At 47.9% G+C, this 10,374-nt stretch overlaps 1 long non-coding RNA gene and 1 other non-coding gene across 2 annotated transcripts; one reads left to right on the forward strand and one right to left on the reverse strand.

The window, feature by feature from the left end:
- The first annotated feature begins 291 nt into the window (after nucleotides 1-291).
- Nucleotides 292-395, forward strand: LOC115068397. The gene has a single exon (XR_003847753.1). It is a non-coding gene; the product is annotated as a U6 spliceosomal RNA (small nuclear RNA).
- A 771-nt stretch (nucleotides 396-1,166) lies between these two features.
- On the reverse strand, nucleotides 1,167-6,429 carry LOC115068396. The gene is made up of 3 exons (XR_003847752.1): nucleotides 6,175-6,429; nucleotides 3,999-4,153; nucleotides 1,167-1,767 (listed from the first exon to the last, which is right to left on the reverse strand). It is a non-coding gene; the product is annotated as an uncharacterized LOC115068396 (long non-coding RNA).
- Nucleotides 6,430-10,374: the final 3,945 nt, after the last annotated feature.

Here is a 10,374-nt window from a genome sequence, read left to right on the forward strand (position 1 = left end):
ATATTTCTGGGGAAAGACTAGTGAATAGTGAATTAGAAGAGCACAAGGCAAATATTTTTTTGTTTTTTTGTTTGTTTGTTTGTTTTTGCACTTAGACCATTAGTTCTTTTTCTAAGTTTCTGACAATTTGCACTCTGTAAATTATGTTAAGCTGTTAGATTACACGCTCTTTATCTTCCAGAGTAGCTGCAAACTCCAGTACCAACAGCTGTGTAGTGTGCATACCAGGGAAGGATTCACAAAGCTGGAACTTGTAATCTATAGTTCCACCTGAATTTAAAGAAATAGAGGGTGCTCGCTTGGCAGCACTTATACTAAAATTGGAATGACATGGAGATTAGCATGATCCCTGGGCAAGGATGACATGCAAGTTCCCAAAGCATTTCCACAAGGAAGCTAACAACTGTCAGTAGCTGTACTTCCAAGGGATCTGACACCCTCTTCTGCCCTCCTCCAGCCTTGCACAGCACAGCTGCACTTACAAACATGCAGGAATCATAACTCATAGACATCAAATTCAAAAAATTAAAAAAAATTACAAAGACTAGGGATGTGGATTTGGTTAGGAGACTGAACCCTCGCCAGCAAATCCTTTGGCTTTTTTCCTTTGCGCTAATTATGGAAAAATGAAGAAGAGCAACACGGGCATTGAAATTGTGTCCTCTGCATTAAAAACTGTGGACCTCACTCACTCCTTTCTCTTTTCTTTTTTTCCCTTTCTATCTCCAGTCTTCACCTATCAAACAAAGTTTCAGCAGCTACTGAGTGAGGGAGAAGCCTCATTCCTTGTTGATGAGTTGAGAAGTTGAAGGGTAGTGGAGGAGGTAGTGAGAAAGAGATTTTGGTGGATGGATATGATCAATATTCATTGTCTAAATGTATGAAGCCTTCAAGGAATAAAAAGTAATATTAAAACAAACAAACAAACAAACAACAAGAACAAAAAAAACCCAGAACCTCAGTCGGGCGTGGTGGCCCATGCCTTTAATCCCAGCCCTTGGGAGGCACAGCAGCCAGATCTCTGTGAGACCAGGCCAGTGTGGTTTACATAGCCAGTTCCAGGCTAGATGGGTCTACAAAGAAAGAACAACAAAAACAAAAACAAAAAAGAAAAGGAAAAAGAGGAGGAAAGAAAAGAAAAAGGAAATCTGAGTGTGAAAGGAAGTAGGCGGAAGAGACGGGACAGAAAGAGGACCAGAGCGAGGAAGAGGAGGACACAAACCGAATATAATAAGGATGAAACCAGGTTTTGTTGGAAGCGAATAGACAAGCGCAAGAGGCAAAATCCATGAAGCAAGTGTAGGATGTCGAGCAGGATCTAGGGGAAATGTCTATTTCCTGGAATTTTCCTGAGAACCCTGCAGTGCTCCCAGACGTTAAGTGGAGGAGAAGAACATCAGCAAGGACCAAACAGGACAAGGATGGCGCAGGGCAGACACAGAGAAGGGGATTTATTTATTTGTTTGTTTATTTATTTATTTTTGTCACTGTGTGACCACCACACAACATGAGCAGTGTGAATAGCTGCTTGGTTTCAAGCTAAAGATAAGTGTAATTAGCTAAACTGCAGTTAATTGTTCAAGAGAACCAAGTTGACCAGGGTGGGCTTATGAGTTCTATGTCCTTAAATGTAAACGGAAGACAGCAGTTCTTGAAATGAAGTGTTGGAGCGTTGCAAAACATGGCATTTGTTGGTCAAGTTGACGTTCCCTTTAAGTTCTTTAAGAAATGTTTCGGTGAGCTGGGCGTGATAAAACCGGAAAACACCTAGAGGAGAGGGAAATAAAAGAAATGGGAGGCTTTCTTGGTTTATGTTTGTGGGGGAAAAAAACCTGTAGCCAGTCTAGCCTCAAACTCCAGATCCACCTGTGTTTGCCTTATTCAAACATATCATATCAGCATGCGCCACCACTGCCAGTGGTAGTGAATCTCGCTGTAGGCTTAGATGACATTGCTCCCGGATGATGCAAGCTGCCCCAAATGGTGCCCAAGTCAGGAGCCCCAGCCTCCTGGAGGCCGCAAACGCTCCGCCTAGGCTCCACAAACTCCACCGGTCTCTTTCCAAAAAACACGCACTCCACCTGGGTCTTCGAACGCGTACACCCGGCCTACTCCCAACCGCCCAGTTCCCCGCACCAGGCAACCCTGGCCCCCAGTCGCAGGCCCGCCCTTCACCCACTACTTTCCAGACAAGGCACCACGCGCCCCCTGCCAGACGCCCACGCAAACAAACCACCACCGCTCAGCTCCCAGGACTCTCGCCTCCCAGGCCTGGCCCTGCTCCTCCTCTCAGCTACTGCAGACCCTCACACGCAGCCCGGTGCACGCCTCTCCTGCCTCTGCTCTGCTCTTCATTTGCCCTGCCCACCTCCAGACCTCACACACGTCACTGCCGCACGCACGCACACTGTGTGTGCACCTTGGCTGCCCTTCCTCCTGCTCGCTCAGTTTGCCAGGACTCCAACTGGGAAAGTCAAGTGCACATGTAGCAGCTATCTTCTGGCTCTATGGAAGTATGTTTGGAAAGGTCAGGTAGGACACAAGGAGTGTACAGGAAGCAGGTATTTTTATTTATGGCTGCAGCCTAGTCCTGAGGCGCGCAAGTCTCAAAATCTGGAAGTAGCACATATCTTTTATGCCTTAGGCTTTGGGTTACAGTGAGAACAGTGGCTAACAGTAAAGTCTTAAAACCGAATTATTACAAATTTAGTAAAGAAAAACATGCTAAAATATCCCCTCCCTGAAAGTCATTGCAGAAGTCTCCACCCAAGACAAACAGAATTGAAGTTTCCTCAGGACACTTGCAAGTAGTTCTAACTAGCTGTGTCAGTGTTCTAAGCACAAACCTGTCAGCCGAGCTTTGCTGACAGGGAGACAAAACAGAAGTAACATTCTTATTTTCCTTGAATAGTCCATCAGGTTCTACATCAGAGACAGGAAAACGACATGTCTCTCCTAAAGAGCACAGGATCCGTGTCCAGTCAGTAATAAGGAGTCCAACTAGGTCTACTAGTCCTTGGATGCTTGACACAGACTTCCATGTGTGTGAAGCTGTACACCGCTGGCCCTCCCAGAGCCAGAGCACAAGCCCTCCATCAGCTGTCCACACCTCCTTCAAGGACCGTACCAAGTAGGTGGAGCACCCTTCCCAAGTTACAGACTTCCTAGCCAGAAGTGAGTTCAGAATTTCTGTATCTGTGCGTGCCCTGGACCTGGCTGTGGCCAGATGTTAAAGAATGTTGACAATTTTCAGAGCTTTAAGCCCAAAGATAAAGAATGTGGACAAAATCCAGTTCTCATATTGTTTCATACGGCATGAGGTTGTTGTCTTCGTTTATTTTCATTTTTTAAAGATTTATTTATTTTCACTTTTATTTGTTTGAGAATTTGCCTATAGGTATATGTACTGCATTCAGTGCCTGGTAACCAAGAACAGCTGATGCCATATCCCCTGGAACTGGAGTTATAGACAGTTATGAGCTGCTCTGGCCATTGGGTGGGAACTGAATCACTGCCCTCTGCAAGAGCATAAAATGCTCTTAACCACAGAGCCATCTCTCCAGCCCTTGGCTTATTTTCCCCCCTGTTCTTGTGATAAAATACCCTGATGAAAGCAATTTAAGGACAGAAAGGTTTATTTTTTTAGCTCACAGTTCAGGGTATGTATGCTTGGGGAGGGAGGGGCCTCAGGAATCTGGTTAGTTTCAGGGACTTCCTAAAGCTATGAAATTGTTTAACTTCCTTTTAGAACATCCTGTTATGTACCTCCCTTTAGAAGTTCCCTCATTTTACCTGGAGGAAATTGTTTCTTGTATCACTACAGAACCACCTTTGAAGAACTTAGGGATGTACTTAGGTGGCCTGACAAACCAGAACTTCTGAGGAATGGTCAAGCTTGGCCTGTAGGGGGCTTGGTCAGTGAGCAGACAAATACCATGGATGCTCTACACAAAAAGGTTTATCCCCCACCCACCCCAACCTCCATCTGGGTGTCCTACCCTGGGACTGCTGCAGAGGCCTGGACAACTCCTCAACTTCCTGTTCAGTAGTGAGAGACAGATCAGCACTAGACACTGGGAGAAAAGTTGCTGGGGGCACCTGCGCCCTGGCGGCTTGAGGGGAGGTGACGGTGATTCTTGAGATGTGAACAAATCTTTTTAAAGGAAGAAAAGAAGAGACAGCATTAACATCTGCTGGAAGATGCAGCAGGTACAATAAGAATGGAAAAAGGTGTTCATGCTAAGTGACAGCACATCCAGAAGAGAACAGATCTGCCAGGTGTGGTGGCACACACTTGGGAGGCAGAGGCAGGCAGATATTTTTGAGTTCAAGGCCAGCCTGGTCTTTGTGAGCTCAGGCCAGCTGAGGCTATAGGGAGACCCTGTCTCAAAAAGACCAAAAGACATCCCCACCCCCCAAAAAGTAGAGGACAGATCAGATCCGTGGCTCATATGCAGAATATGGAGCAAACAGAGTTGGCTGCTTTGGTTGGACTGTTTCCTTTGAGAAGCTGATGGCAAAGAATGCCAACAACTGGAACCTCAAACAGAAGAAAGGGGGTGTAGAGAAGTATCTCTTCGAATATATGTCAGCCCTATGTTAGCCCTGGAGAGCGCTGGCTTTACAAATAAAAATAGATTTAAAAAATTTAAAAAGGCAATTATGAAGTTGTTGAGCTTAAATTTTAAGTTTCAATTAAATTTAAAGGGGAAAATGCAGAGTTTCTTTTTCAAAAAATAAACTTTTACTTTTATTTTACTGATATGAGAGCTATATGCACAAGGGTGTACTTGGAAGCTTAAGGTAACTGGAGAGACAAATGTGGGTGCTTTTTAGTTGTGAGCCTGAGCCTTTAATGGCTGCGCCAGCTCCCGAGCCCAGGACCTCCTCTCATTCTTTCCCTGAAGTACTCAGTGCTAATTGAACTGCCAGGCCCTAAAGAATGTTAATTTTATGAGTTGTGGGTAAAAGCACTCCCAACAATCACGTCTCTGTGATGAGCATTTCTGGTCCCGGTGGCTCAGTGAAGGCGTAAAATGGGAAATGGGGAGTGCAACAGTGCAGCGTGGGTTTGAGGAACCCAGAAGGGAAGTAGCGGTGAAACGACTGTGTGAAACACATTTCGTAGGTGTCTGAAGTCTGTTTTATGGTGGTGCGTGATTGGATTTATTTGGGGAGAAGGGGTTAGAAAATAACGCGTAGCCCAGGCTGGCTTCTTCAGCACATCTTACCGATGCGCCCCACCACAACCAACAGGTGTCTACTTCGATGAATCCCTACTTAGCAACGGTTCATGATGACCTTTGACGTCCTGCCTTTACAGAAAGGAGCCTAAAATGGGCTGCTTTAGGCAGCAGGAACCCAGCAGTCCATCCGGCTCTGAGATACAGGTGCACTTAACATACATGCAGGCAATACACTCATACGCATAAAATAAAATCAATAAATAAAGTATCTTTTAAAAAATAAAAACCTTTTATATTATGTACAAAAGTGTTTTGGCTGCAAGTATGTAATTACACCACAGGCACTTCTTAGCTGTCATGTTAAGTGCTGGGAACATAACCCAGGTTCTCTGCTAGAGCAGCCAGTGCTCTGAACTGCTGAGCCATTTCTCCTGCCTTTCAGCACTCTTTGCCAACCCCCATGCCTCCCCACACTCCCACCCCCTCACACTTCCACCTCCCCCACACACCCCCACACTCCACACCCCTTCACACCCACACCCCTCCACACCCATGTTGGGGACCCCTGCTGTTTGGGTCGCAGTCTCTCCATGTCCATCCGGATAGCCTAAGGGGCTCAGCGTTTTTATGCAGACTCCCCTTTCCAGCAGGGCGCCTCCTACTCTCTTCCTGACTCACCTTTGAAGTGGCAGCCACAGATACATGACCTCTGGCATAGAAACTGTCAGGTTTTTCTTATGTGATAATCAGGCAGTGTCTGACAGCATAGAAGCCCACCGCCATATGTAAATAAAGCATCCTACAGAGCACCTATCAGCTGAGGCTTTTGCTACTGCCACCACACTATAAATTCTCTAGTTTCCCCCTAATAAATCGAAGCTGTATCACTGAACTTGTCTGGAGCTGTATCCTGTGTTTTACTGTGCCTGGGACCAGGCTGTGATTCAGTCTTCCCGGAGGGAGCTGTCCCCCGTCAACACCCACTCACGGGAAGCTTCTGCGTTCGCTATTCCTGCACCTTCCCCGACCTCGTGGTTCGGTGGCCAACGGACCTCGTGCACAGAGGGAGCGTCCCACAGCTGGCGCAGAGTCTGCACTCTCCACGGCCGCTGCAGAACCCGCCTGGCAGCTTGCAGCAACCCGCAGAGCCGCCAGCGCCAGGCGTGGACCAGGCGATCTGCAGAGCCCCGTTTGCACTTCCCGGCAGCCAAGGAGAGCCAGAGAGACCCGCCCAGCAGCGCGAAACCCGCGCACCCCAGCCAACAGCAGCACGGCGCATGAAGCCAACCCGCCGCACACAACAACACACCCACACAACCCCCACACTCCCACGTCACCCCTTCACACCCACACCCACACAACCCCACACTCCCTCACACCCACAGCCCCTCACACCCACACCAGCACAACCCCCTTTAGTTTTGCTAAATACAGTATTTTTGGTTGGGATTTGGTTTTTCACCACTTTGAAGACATCATCAGTAGAGCTCTATTTTCTGTAATCCTAATGAAATGATTGAAGCCAGGTAATATACAAAGATCAGAGGTTTGTTTATCACCATTTTCAACTTCTTTTTGCTTTTATGTTTTTTTTTTTTTGAGACAGGGTCTCCGTGTAGTCAGTGACCAGGAACTCAGACACCTCTGTTTCTGCTTCCTGAAGCGCTGAGATTAAAGGTGTGTGCCATCATGACCAGTTACCATTTTCAACTTCTTTCTTCTTTTCTGTTTCTGCTTCCTGAAGCGCTGAGATTAAAGGTGTGTGCCATCATGACCAGTTACCATTTTCAACTTCTTTTTTTTTTTTTTTTGTCTTTTTGAGACAGGGTGTCTCCCTGTCCCCAGCTATCCTGGAACTGGAACTTACTATGTAGACCAGGCTGGCCTTAAACTCACAGAGGTCCACCTGCTTCTGCCTCCCAAGTGCTGGGTGCCACCACGCCCAGCCACCATTTTCAACTTAACTTAAAAAAAATGTATATATATATATATATATATGTATGTATGAGTATAATGCCTGCATGTACATATGTATTTAAGTGCACCCAAATCCTGTTATAGATGGTTGCTAGGTATCTTGTGGGTACTAGGAATTGAACTGAGGGCCCCTGCAAGAGCAGCCAGTGCTCTTAACCTCTGAGCCATCTTTCTAGCACCTCTATTTTCTTTTTTTTTAAATTATTTCTTTACACATAACTGAAAGTGATGTTACAGTACATAATTTATTTACAACTGTGAAATAATGTGTTGCAAAATAATCTAGAGGCAGCAAAAGTACATTGTGACTGTATATAAAACTGTACAGGTTTACAGAGACACTCTATAAGATTATCGATTCTGTATTGTTTTAAGTTACATTCTCAGAAAGAGAAACAAAATGCCCAAGATTAAAGGAGAAATATACAAACCACCTGGATTTGACTCCATTGAAAATACTATTGGAGAGTCCTGGCTATGTCCCTCTGTGTCCAGGTAGGTGGCAGCCAGACCCTTGCTGGCACCTCTATTTTCAACTTTTTAGGGACTTACTATTTATACAAAATATCGAGTTTCTTTGTGACGTGTTCAAGTGTGCATATAATGTGCACCCCACTACCTTCACCTGTCTTCCCTCCTTCTTTCCTTTTTCCCCTTCACAGATAGTCCATCTTCTGCTTTCACGAGAACAAGTTACTTTAGTTCACAAGTTTGAAAGCTGCAAGTCCAAGAGCAAGTGTCCTCATGGATTTGGCCTCTGCAGAGGAGTTCAAGCAGGCGACACTCAGGACAGAAGCCTGTGTGAGAGAGAAGATCCCAGGGGGCATCAGAAACTAGAGCCAAGAGTGGAGCCAGGAAGACCTCCTACTAGGCCCCAGGGCTTGAGGTCCTGCACTTCAGTGTGGACACACAGCACAGAGGACAGAGCTTCCAAATGGGCGTGTCCAACCTTCTGACACTGCAACAGGACATTGTCCCCACATATTCACCTTGAGAAGAACACAATGGAGGTTTTTTTGTTCTTTGTTTTTTGTTTGTTTGTTTTGTTTTGTTTTTTGATGTAGGAAAATCTCATTCTGTTTTAAGCAAGTTTGCAGTTTTGCACTAGGCTGCACCCCTAACTGTCCCGGAGCACACGCGGCCCTGGCATGGGAATGCAGGGTCCTGAACAGGGGTTCCTACGCATAAGTTGATGGCAACGGGATCCACACAGCCAGGGGTAGGAGCAGCAGACCAGCTTGCTTCCCCCAGGAATGGTACACAGAGAGTTATGTGCGCAGGACCGACAGTCTTAAGCCTTAAAAAGAACGGGCCATTTTGTTTCAGTCGCCCCCTATTGTAGTCCACACTGAAGAAGAAGGAAGACTCCAAAATTCCATGGCCACAGAAGCCACTGCCAGCCCCAGTTCCTTCCACCAGCAGCAGCGGGGAGGATGCTGGGGTCGCGCAGGCCGCATGGCTGGCTGCAGGATCAGCTTTGACAGACCTTAGGGACTTGGAGAAAAGCCTGCGCTCCTGCCCAGAGGTCATCCTTGACACATGGGGACCTTGGTCAGACAGCAATGAAGCACAAGGCTGCCACACTCAGAAAGGGTTACTCCTGCCAGGCGTGGTGGAGCACGCCTTTAATCCCAGGACTGGGGGCAGAGGTAGGCAGATCTCTGTTAGATGAAGGCAAGCCTGGTCTACATAGAGAGTTCCAGATCAGCTGGGGCTACAGGGAGACCCTGTCTCAAAAGTCCAAAACAAAACAAAACAAAATAAATTGAAATGAATGAAAAATGTCTAAATAAATCGATAAGATTGACCTTAAATGTTCTATTTCGTTGAAATTCAAAGGGAAGAGCAACAGCTGTTTTGTCTTTTTTTTTATAAAAAATGCATTTTTCTTCCTTGAGTGTGTGCACAAAGAGTAGCGGGGCAGAAAAAGGAAGCTAAAAAGACGGCCCTCAATTGTAGGTGGTAGAAACCGAACTCTTTATTACTTTGGTTTTCAGCTCGAGCCTTTAACGCCGAGCTATCCCTCCAGTCCACCAGAGAAGTCCTCCTTCTGACTCTCAAGCAGTGAGCTAGAATGACGTAATGCTATTCCTATTGGATAGTCTCACCTGTTCAAACCTTTATGAACTTTTCTTTGCCTCAACTACGACTCAAACTCCCGAAAAATCGCAAGTCTCTGCAGGAAGTGTTTCCGGTCCAGCGGCTGCCGGCTTTGGGCGAGCAGGACCAGAGCAGAGGAGGAGGAGGGATGGGCGGCTGAGGCGGCGGGTTGGAGAGAGAGGGGCGTGTGGTGCGGGGAGCAGCGAGTGTGAGGTCCGGGCTGCAGTCGGGGTCGTGCGTGTGCGGCGGGCTTGGGCTGGTGAGGAGGGTGTGGAGGGGGCGCTGTTTGTGTGGAGGGCTGAAGGAATGCGGCGAGGGCTTGGGGCGCAGGGGTGAAGCGGAAGTGAGGGGAGCATGCGGAGAGGTTTTGCGGGTGCTGGAGTACTGTTTTTCCGCAGGTGTGGTCCCGTGGATTCGTCCTTTATTGTGGCGGGGAGAAAAAGTGTGCTTCCCAGGCTAGCCTCGAACACCAGATCCTCCTCTCTCTGCCTCCTTCTGGAAATCCTACGGGTGAGCACCACCAACTGCTAAAGATAACCGAGCTTTTTCACTAGTGAAGATTGACCCCTGATAACGCCAGCCGTTCGAGTTTCCTGGGGAAGGAGCCTGAAACCCGAAGCCCCACTGACGTTCCCAGCAGCACAGATTACCAGTGGGCCCGGCGCGCATTGCCTTCTGGGACGTGAGGGCGCCCCCTGCCTGTCAGGAACGGAAACGAAGCCCACGGTGGCAAAGCGCGCAGGACTCTGCCTAAGCCGGGAGGGAACCCCGCCACCTGGGACCCGAACCCGCCTGCTGCGGCCTGCCTGCCCTTCACACTCCGCCCCACACGACCTCTGCGGCGCCAGCGTCCCCTGGCCATCTCGGGAGAAATTAAACTCATGACCGAAAACCCACCGGGCCACCTGCTTATGCCCAGGCTGGCCCAGGCCTCCATTTCCACCCCAAGCTCCCTCCTGCCCCGCCCCCTCTCTCAGCTCCAGGCAGGGATCTCCAGTCTGTACTTCAGTTGTCCTGTCTCCATCAGAGGACACAGCACAGTCAGTACCAGCACCAAGGCTGTGAGTGCAGGTTGGCCCTTTGCCCTGGTCACTGACCGTTTTCAAAGGAC

This window comes from Nannospalax galili, unplaced genomic scaffold (assembly GCF_000622305.1).
Source record: "Nannospalax galili isolate Female #2095 unplaced genomic scaffold, S.galili_v1.0 scaffold2169, whole genome shotgun sequence".
Taxonomy (NCBI): domain Eukaryota; kingdom Metazoa; phylum Chordata; class Mammalia; order Rodentia; family Spalacidae; genus Nannospalax; species Nannospalax galili.